Source organism: Gorilla gorilla, chromosome 1, assembly GCF_029281585.2.
Source record: "Gorilla gorilla gorilla isolate KB3781 chromosome 1, NHGRI_mGorGor1-v2.1_pri, whole genome shotgun sequence".
Lineage (NCBI taxonomy): Eukaryota > Metazoa > Chordata > Mammalia > Primates > Hominidae > Gorilla > Gorilla gorilla.
Window position 1 is genome coordinate 56857494 of NC_073224.2, and position 9220 is coordinate 56866713.

The 9220-nt window shown below is 41.0% G+C and overlaps 1 non-coding gene across 1 annotated transcript; it reads left to right on the forward strand.

Moving 5' to 3' along the window:
- On the forward strand, positions 1-140 carry LOC115932384 (small Cajal body-specific RNA 20). Its single transcript, XR_004068667.2, has one exon.
- Positions 141-9220: the final 9080 nt, after the last annotated feature.

Genomic DNA, 9220 nt, shown 5'->3' on the forward strand with positions numbered 1-9220 from the left:
GGTCTTCTCTCCCATGGTGGGTGGCGGGTGGAGGGTTCCCTTTTATCCTCAGCCAAGGCTGAAGGCAAAGATCAGATCTTGAGGATCATTGTCAAGACTGCCATGCACTGGGAAGCCTTGTTTTCCTACCTCAGACATTTGTAGAAAACAGAACAAAACAAAAACCCAGTTTTTTCCACACAAAAGTTCCTGGTTAGAATCAGTTACTTGGAAAACTTAGGTTGAGCGATGTTCTAATTGATCTTACTTTCATAGTCAGCATTTCAGTTCTCATTCTTTTGTCTTAAACTACAGTTGCCAAATGGCCTAAACCTGTTTTTGCAATAAGGTAGTAGATGTAAATTTTCTTCTCCCCTATTTGCAATAGTTAGGCTGTTAATTAACTGAATGAATACTCAATCTCAGTTTACTGACCCCCACTGCAAACATAATGATGCAAAAGACAAGATTTGGGCCATTTAAAATCATTGTACAACCCCAGCATGAACTCCCAAAGTCAGAATTTGTGCAGTGTTATAATATTTTAATTTTTTTTTTTCAAGAGATGAGGTCTCACTGTATTTCCCAGGCTGGAGTGCAGTGGCACAATCATGGCTCACTGCAGCCTCAAACTCTTAGGCTCAACTAATCCTCCTGCTTCAGCCTCCCAAGTAGCCAGGACTTTAGGCACATGCCACCATACCCAGTTAATTTTAATTTTAAAAAATTTTTGTAGAGATGGTGTCTCACTATGTTGCCCAGGCTATCTATCATAATGTTCAAAACAATTTCAACAGGCTCATTTGTAATAAAATGTAATAGCAGAGTTGTCAAAGTCTGCATTTAAAAGATATCTGTTACATAACTGTTATTTTTGCAAAAAGAGAATTTATTTATCTTCTTAAATCTATCTACCTACCTACCAATCTACTCATCTATATATATATATATATTTAGATCTAACTATAAATATATTTGAAGAAACAGAAAATTATGTACAAAGAAGAAAATAATTCACTGGCACCCAGTTAATTGGTCAACATTTTGGCCAGTTTTCTTCTCATATTGTATTTATGCAATGCACACATGGTTTATTTACCTACAAAGTAGAAGAGCACCACCTACATTCTGGCCAAATGTAAAAAGTTGGCTATTAAAATTAATATTCAGTGGAATTGAGGCTGAAGGCAAATGTAACCATAAAAGAATAAATTTTAATGGCCGGGCACAGTGGCTCACACCTGTAATCCCAGCACTTTGGGAGGCCAAGGTGGGTGGATCACTTGAGATCAGGAGTTTGAGACCAGCCTGACCAACATGGCGAAACCACATCTCTACTAAAAATACAAAAAATTAGCAGGGTGTGGTCGTGGGTGCCTGTAATCCCAACTACTCGGGAGGCTGAGGCAGGATACTCGCTTAAACCTGGAAGGAGGAGGTTGCAGTGAGCTGAGATTGTGCCACTGCACTCCAGCCTGGGCGACAGAGCCAGACTCTGTCTCAAAAAATATATATATTTTAATAACGAAGTAAATCCAGTTGATCAAAATAAGATCAATAAGCATAATTATTACAATTTCATATTAAAATTTTTGTAGTAGTATTTTAGAAGTTTGACACTATGGCCCAGGTGCAACACCTCCTACCTAGACATCTTAGCTGCTGGTCTGCTTGTTGTTTTCAGACTGTACCTTTGCCTACTAAGGAGATGCTCGTTTCAGCTAAGGGCAGTGAGGGGATATAATGTTGGTTGCCATGTGGTCATCTTGCCACCAAGTTGTTGGATGTTCTCACCTCTGAATTGTAGCCAACTAAAGACTCATCTACTCTTCATATTCTGCCATTGAAGATTGGATCATTGGTAATTGCGCAATTTCATTGAGGCACTTCCACAAATTTAAGCTTTTTTGCCTAATTAGAGACAAATACTGAATATTGTTGTGCTCATGTTTTTTGTTTTAAAAAATTTAAGCTTAGGCAACATGGTGAAATCCCACCTGTACTAAAAATTATTAGATTATTTTTTGAGACCGAGTCTCACTCTGTCATTGGCCAGGCTGAGTGCAGTGGTGTGATCACAGCTCACTGCAGCCTCGACCCCCTTGGCTCAAGTGATCCTCCTACCTCAGCCTTCTGAGTAGAGGGGACTACAGGTGCATGCCACCACACCTGGATAATTTTTTGTATTTTTAGTAGAAATGGGGTTTCCCCATGTTGCCCAGGCTGGTCTCAAACTCCTGGACTCAAGCAATCTGCCTGCCTCAGCTTCCCAAAGTGCTGGGATTAGAAGTGTGAGCCACTATGCCCAGCCACCACTAAAAATTAAAAGATTAGCCGGGTGTGGTGGCATGGCTGTAGTCCTAGCTACTTGGGAGGCTGAGGCAGGAGGATCACTTGAACCTGGGAGGTGATTGTAGGAAGTGAACCCAGGAGCCATGATTGTGACGCTGCATTACTGCCTGGAAGACAGAGTGAGACCTTGTTTAAAAGAAAAAAAAAATGTATGCACATGATATATACAATTATATGGACAAAATTTATCCTTAAGCTTTGAGTTTAGAAAAGTACCAGTGGAGCAATGTAACTGGCTTTCAGGTTAGCAAAAGCTCTGACTTTCCATCTACATCTCAGTTCTCACTCACTGCACACATGCCAATGCCAGCACCTTTGGTGGAGCGGCATGACTTGAAGCTCCCCACGGCAGGCAACATCAGGCAATATTTACCCTCTCATGGGACTCTCAAGCCAACAAACCCCTCTGCAAGGGACTGCTTGTGAGTGAATTCTGTGCTGTAGGTATTCATCTCTGCAAAGTACAATGCTAAGGCTTTCTTTTGAACAAGGAACTGTTTTTTCTTTTTCTTTCTTCAGTAGCTACTCCTTCTCATTGTTTGAACATATTATATGAGGACATATTATATGAGTACTTTCTTCCTCATCTTCATCCCAATTATCATCAGAATCCTTGCTATTTCATCATCAGACTCCCCTTCAGAAGATTCTTCTTCATATGCCAGCATTGCCTTCTGTCCAGGGGAAGTTGTTCCTTTTTTTTTTTTTTTGCTGATGTTACTTGTGTAATTAGAAGAATAAGCTTTCCATGAAGGTGTGAAAGTTTCTGAAAAGTTTTTACTCTGCTTTCCATTAACTGGTAAAGTGTCCCTACCTGGGGTATTAGGTCAGGCATGTGGACAGGTATGATGCATGAACTGTTTTTTAAAAATTATTATTTATGTATTACTTTATGTTTTTATTTTTTAATTTTAATTTTTATTTATTTATTTTTTTGAGATGGAGTCTTGTTCTGTTGCTCAGGCTGGAGTGCAGTGGCACGATCTCGGCTCACTGCAATCTCCGCCTCCCGGGTTCACACCTTTCTCCTGCCTCAGCCTCCTGAGTAGCTGGGACTGCAGGCGCCCGCCACCGAGCACGGCTAATTTTTTGTATTTTTAGTAGAGACGGGGTTTCACCGTGTTAGCCAGGATGGTCTCGATCTCCTGACCTTGTGATCCGCCCGCCTCGGCCTCCCAAAGTGCTGGGATTACAGGCGTGAGCCACCGTGCCCAGCCTATATTTTTATTTTTTTGAGGTGGAGTCTCGCACCATCACCCAGGCTGGATTGCACTGTCACAATCTCGGCTCACCACAACCTCCACCTCCTGGGTTCAAGCGATGCTCCTGCCTCTGCCTCCCGAGTAGCTGGGATTACAGGCATCTGCTGCCACACCTGGCTAATTTTTGTATTTTTAGTAGAGATGGGGTTTCACCATGTTGGCTAGACTGGTCTCAAACTCCTGACCTCAGGTAATCCAGCCACTTTGGGCTTCCAAAGTTCTGGGATTACAGGCATGAGCCACCGCGCCCAGCCAAATGCATGAACTGTTAATACACATTTTAGCCGCTGAACCATTGGCACAGCACTGTTAGGTTTTCCTTGTAACCTCTTTGTAGGCCCGCTGGATCTGTTTCTCATCCTTCACTCTCCCTGCCCTGGGATTGTTTCTCCCTATAAAGCATTCATGCTTAAATCTTGTTCAGGCTCTGTTGTTTAGAGAACCTTGGCTAAGCCATGAGCTGTTTACTTTTTTTCTCCCTGTTTTTTTTGAGACGGAGTCTCACTCTGTCTCCCAGGCTGGAGTGTAGTGGTGCCATCTGGGCTCACTGCAACCACTGCTTCCCAGGTTCAAGCAATTCTCCTGCCTCAGCCTCCCTAATAGCTGTGATTACAGGCATGTGCCACCACACCCAGCTAATTTTTTTTTGTATTTTTAGTAGAGACAGGGTTTCATCATGTTGGCCAAGCTGGTCTTGAACTCCTGACCTCAGATGATTTACTGGCAGCAGCCTCCCAAAGTGCTGGGATTACAGGTGTGAGCCACTGTGCCCGGCCTTTTCTTCCCTTTTGTGAGACTTGCCTGTGCATAGTCTTAGTCTTTGTCCTTTTTCCTTTTGGGATATTTATATTTTGTCTAATGATTTGCAATAGCCCTTCATCAGTTGGAGGCCATTAAGTTTTGTTTTAGTGTGTTTTAAAATTAAAAAGTACTATTTATTTTTTTTTTTTGCATTTTTGGGTTACTTTTTTGTTTTTATTATTTCCTTACGTTTTAATTGTGAACTCTATTAAAATATAGAAGAGTATCCAAACATACATCAACCAATAGCATAATAATAACATGCTAAAATGAACAACTGTATAATTATTTCTGTTAAGAATTAGATATTGCTAAAAGGCTGGGTGCGGTGGCTCATGCCTGTAATCCCAGCACTTTGGGAGGCCGAGGCAGGTGGATCACAAGGTCAGGAGATTGAGACCATCCTGGCTAACACGGTGAAACTCCATCTCTACTAAAAGTACAAAAAATTAGCCAGGCGTGGTGGCGGGCACCTGTAGTCCCAGCTACTCAGGAGGCTGAGGCAAGAGAATGGCGTGAACCTAGGAGGCGGAGCTTGCAGTGAGTGGAGATTGCACCACTGCACTCCAGCCTGGGCGACAGAGCAAGACTCCATCTCAAAATAAAGAAAGAAAGAAAGAAAGAAAGAATTAGATATTGCTGGGCTCAGTGGTAATCCCAGGGCTTTGGGAGGCTGAGGTGGGAGGACAGCTTAAGCCAGGATTTGGAGACCAGCCTGGGCAACATAGTAAGACCCCATCTCTACAAAAAGTAAACATGCATAGTGGCATATTCCTGTAATCCTAGCTACCCTGGAAGCTGAGGCGGGAGGATCACTTGAGCCAAGAGTTTGAGGCTGCAGTGAACCATGATCATGCCATCATGCCACTACACTCCAGCCTGGGTGACTGAGCAAGACTCTGGCTCTAAAAAAAAGAAAGAAAGATATAGATCATTGCCAGTACCATAGAATCCCCCTCTGTGGCTCTCTCCAATCACATCCCCTTTTTTCCTCTATTCTGTAATATTCTTGTGATTTTTCTTTCTTTATCCTGTGTGTGTGCATGTATGTGTTTGTATATAGTTGTGTATATATGTATGACACACATATATAGCTGATTGCTTCTCAGCCCTGCAACTGGAACTGTGTTTATGCACACATATCTGAATACATATACACATACAAACATGCACACACGTATGTACACACACAGAAGAAAGAAACAGTAGTTTTCAGAACTCCTTACTTTTCATCTTTTCAGTTGTCTTTTTTTTTGAGACAGGGTCTCATTCTGTTGCCCAGCCTGGAGCGCAGTGGTGCAGTTATGGCTTACTGCAGCCTCTATCTCCTATGCTCAAGGGATCCTCCTGCCTCAGCCTCCCAAGTAACTGGGACTACAGGCATGTGCCACCATGCATGGCAAATTAATTTTTTTGGAGAGATAAGGTCTCACTATGTTGCCCAGTCTAGGCTTGAAATCCTGTGCTCAAGCAATTCTCCCACCTCAGCCTCTCAAATGCTGGGATTACAGGCGTGAGCCACCATACCTGGCCTCTTTTCAGTTGTTTCTCCCACTCCTTTCTCATCCACAAAAGAATTACATCAGTGTAAGATGAAGAAACTTAAGGCACATACAGGGAGGCCAGATGATAGATTATTACTCAGAAAACCCAGAATTTAAACCAAAAGGAGAAAGAAGCAAAACTCCAACTGAAGTCATAAAAATTTTAGAAAACCACCATTGATATTCCAAAAATGCTCTAAGATCAGTTGTAGCCATGGATATTGATTTAAGTAGGGAAAAAAAATTGAATGAACCTTCTTGGCATTACATAGACTTTATGGACTGAAAAATACAAAGGTGAAATAATGAAAGAAAAATTATCTGAATATATCAAATATACATAACAAATCTATTTAATATCTATAGAATATATACTCCTCTGTTGCCTACTATTTTTAAATCGAGTTTCCCCCTTATCTGGTACAGTTGAACACATATATATGAAAACAGAACTTAAACAAAGATAAAGCCATGCAATAGTGTGTGCCCATAGTCCTAGCTACTTGGGAGGCTGAAGCAAGAGGCAGGAGGGTCATTTGAACTTAGGAGTTTGAGGTTAAAGTGCCATAGTTGTGTCTGTGAATAGCCACTGCACTTCAGCCTGGGCAACATAGCAAGACCCCATCTATAAAAAAAAAGTTAAACAAGGGTCATAAAACCATCCTTACGTGTTTGGGAGTGACCTTATGCCACTCATAGGCCTTAAAAGTTTGAGGTATCATCCTACTGTCAAGGACCATCATCAACCTTGAATTTACGATATCTTTTTTGGTCTAATTAACTTCTGTATAAGTTATTTTATAGTCACTTAGAATATAAAACTATCAGAGGTAGAGCGTATGTATAACTGTTTTATACAGCTCATATCAGAGTAAGTACTTAAATGGATTTTGGTTGTCTAACTAAAAGCATGTCAATTTTATTGATCTTTTCAAAGAACCAACTTTTGTTTTCATTGACTTTTCTCCATTGTTTCTGTTTTCTATTTCATTGATTTCCACTCTAATTTTTATTTCCTTTCTTTTCCTTGCTTTGAATTTAATTTGCTCCTCTGTTTATAGTTTCTTCAGATGGAAGCTTAGATTATTTGAAATATTTTGTTTTCCATTCTTTTCTTTTTCCAGAGACAAGGTCTCAATCTGTCACCCAGGATGTAGCACAGTGGTGCCATCACAACTCACTGTAACTTTGAACTCCTGGGCTCAAGTGATCCTCCTGCCTAAGCCTCCTGAGTAGCTGGGACTAGAGGCACATGCCACCACACTCAGCTAATTCTTGAATTTCTTTGTAGAGTCATGGTCTTATTATGTTGGCCAGGCTGATCTTGAACTCTGGCCCAAGTAATGCTTCTGCCTCAGCCTCCCAAAGTGCTGGGATTACAGGTGTGAGCTACTGCATCAGGCCTTTTTTTACTGTTCTAATTTACATTTTCACAGCTAAAACATTTCCCTTTAAGTACTTATTTACCTCCATACAATAAATTTTGATATGTTTAAAAATGGCACTTGATTAAACATTCTCATGGTATGGAAAGCTGTTGTCATCTAGCCTGTAGTATTGTTGAGAAATTCAAAGCCATTCATGTGGGTCCTCCATACCACCTCCTTTTTTCATCTTGTAGCTCTTTATTTCCAGTGTTCTGAAGTTGTACAATCATGTGCCATAATATGGTCTATTTTTATCCACTCAAGTGTCCTGAGCAGTTGACTGCTTCTTTCAATCCAGGTACCCAGGTCCTTCAATTCTGCAGAATTTTCATGTACTATATCCACGGTAATTTCTTAGGCTATATATATAAACAAACAAACAAACAACATTATATATGTTTTGAGGCAGGGTCTCACCCTGTCACTCAGGCTGGAGTGAAGTGGTGTGATCAGAGCTCAGAGTGGGCGGACTGTAATTTTGGCCTCCTGGGCTCCGGCAATCCTGTTGCCTCAGCCTCCTGAGTAGCTGGGACTATGAGTGCATGCCACCATGCCTGGCTGACTTTTATTTTATTTTATTTTGTAGAGATGGGCTCTCACTGTGTTGTCCAGGCTGATCTTGAACTCCTGGCCTCAAATGATTCTTTCCCATCAACCTCCTGAGTGGCTGGGATTACAGCTGTGCCTAGCCCATGATGATTTCTTTATTTCTCTTCTCTTTCTCTATTTCTACAACTCCTATTATTCATATATCTAGTATTGTGGATGGAATATCTTTGAATTTTCTTAGCTTCCCTTTACTTTTTCCACTTTTTGTTTTATGTTTTTGCTCTACTTACATAGATATTTCCTTAACTATATTTTAAAACTCTTCTACTGAGTTGTTTATTTTTATCCTTTAAAAAAGAGATCGAGACTATCCTGGCCAACATGGTGAAACCCTGTCTCTACTAAAAATACAAAAAATTAGCTGGGCATGGTGGCACTCACCTGTAGTCCCAGCTACTTGGGAGGCTGAGGCAGGAGAATTGCTTGAACCTGGGAGGCGGAGCTTGCAGTGAGCCGTGATTGCACCACTGCACTCCAGCCTGGACGACAAAGCGAGACTCCGTCTCAAAAAAAAAAAAAAAATTGTTATTAAGAGCTCTTTTTCTCTGACAGTTGCCTTTTAATACCATCCTTTCTTATTTCTTGTAGCGGTATACTCTCATATCTCCGAGGAAATTAATGATAGTTTCTTTGAAGTTTTTATCTTGGCATAGACTATTCTCTTTAAGTTGTTTTATTTTTCATTTATGTATTCTGCTCCTGCTCACTCTGCCTTCATTCTTCTTTCTTTTTCATTCATGCTCTCTTTTTCCCCTCACTCTCTCTTCCCATGTTGGAGATTTTTTCTTAGCTGCCTAGTGATTTCTGGCTCTTGTTCACAATTAAGAATGGGGTAAAAAAAACCAAAACACTGATTGGAAGTTTTGTGTGCAGTTGCTTATTGCTGTTCTATACACTTTAGTCTAGTGTGAGCTGACTGCTTGTTTAATTGGGCAAGCCCCAATTTCATTATCTTTTTTCCCTTTGAGTTGGTTAGAAAATAATATTCTAATCTCTTTCTTGGTTGCCATTGTTTTGGTAGCCAAGTAGGGGAAGCAGTGGTGGTTCCAACCTTCAGTTGATAGTATTTCACTAAAATTTCTTATTTATTTTATTTTTTTTGAGACAAGGTCTTACTCTGTCACCCAGGGTGGAGTGCAGTGGCACGATCTTGGCTCACTGCAACCTCTGCCTCCCGGGGTCAAGGTATTCTCCTGCCTCAGCCTCCAGAATAGCTGGGATTATAGGCACCTGCCACCATGACTGG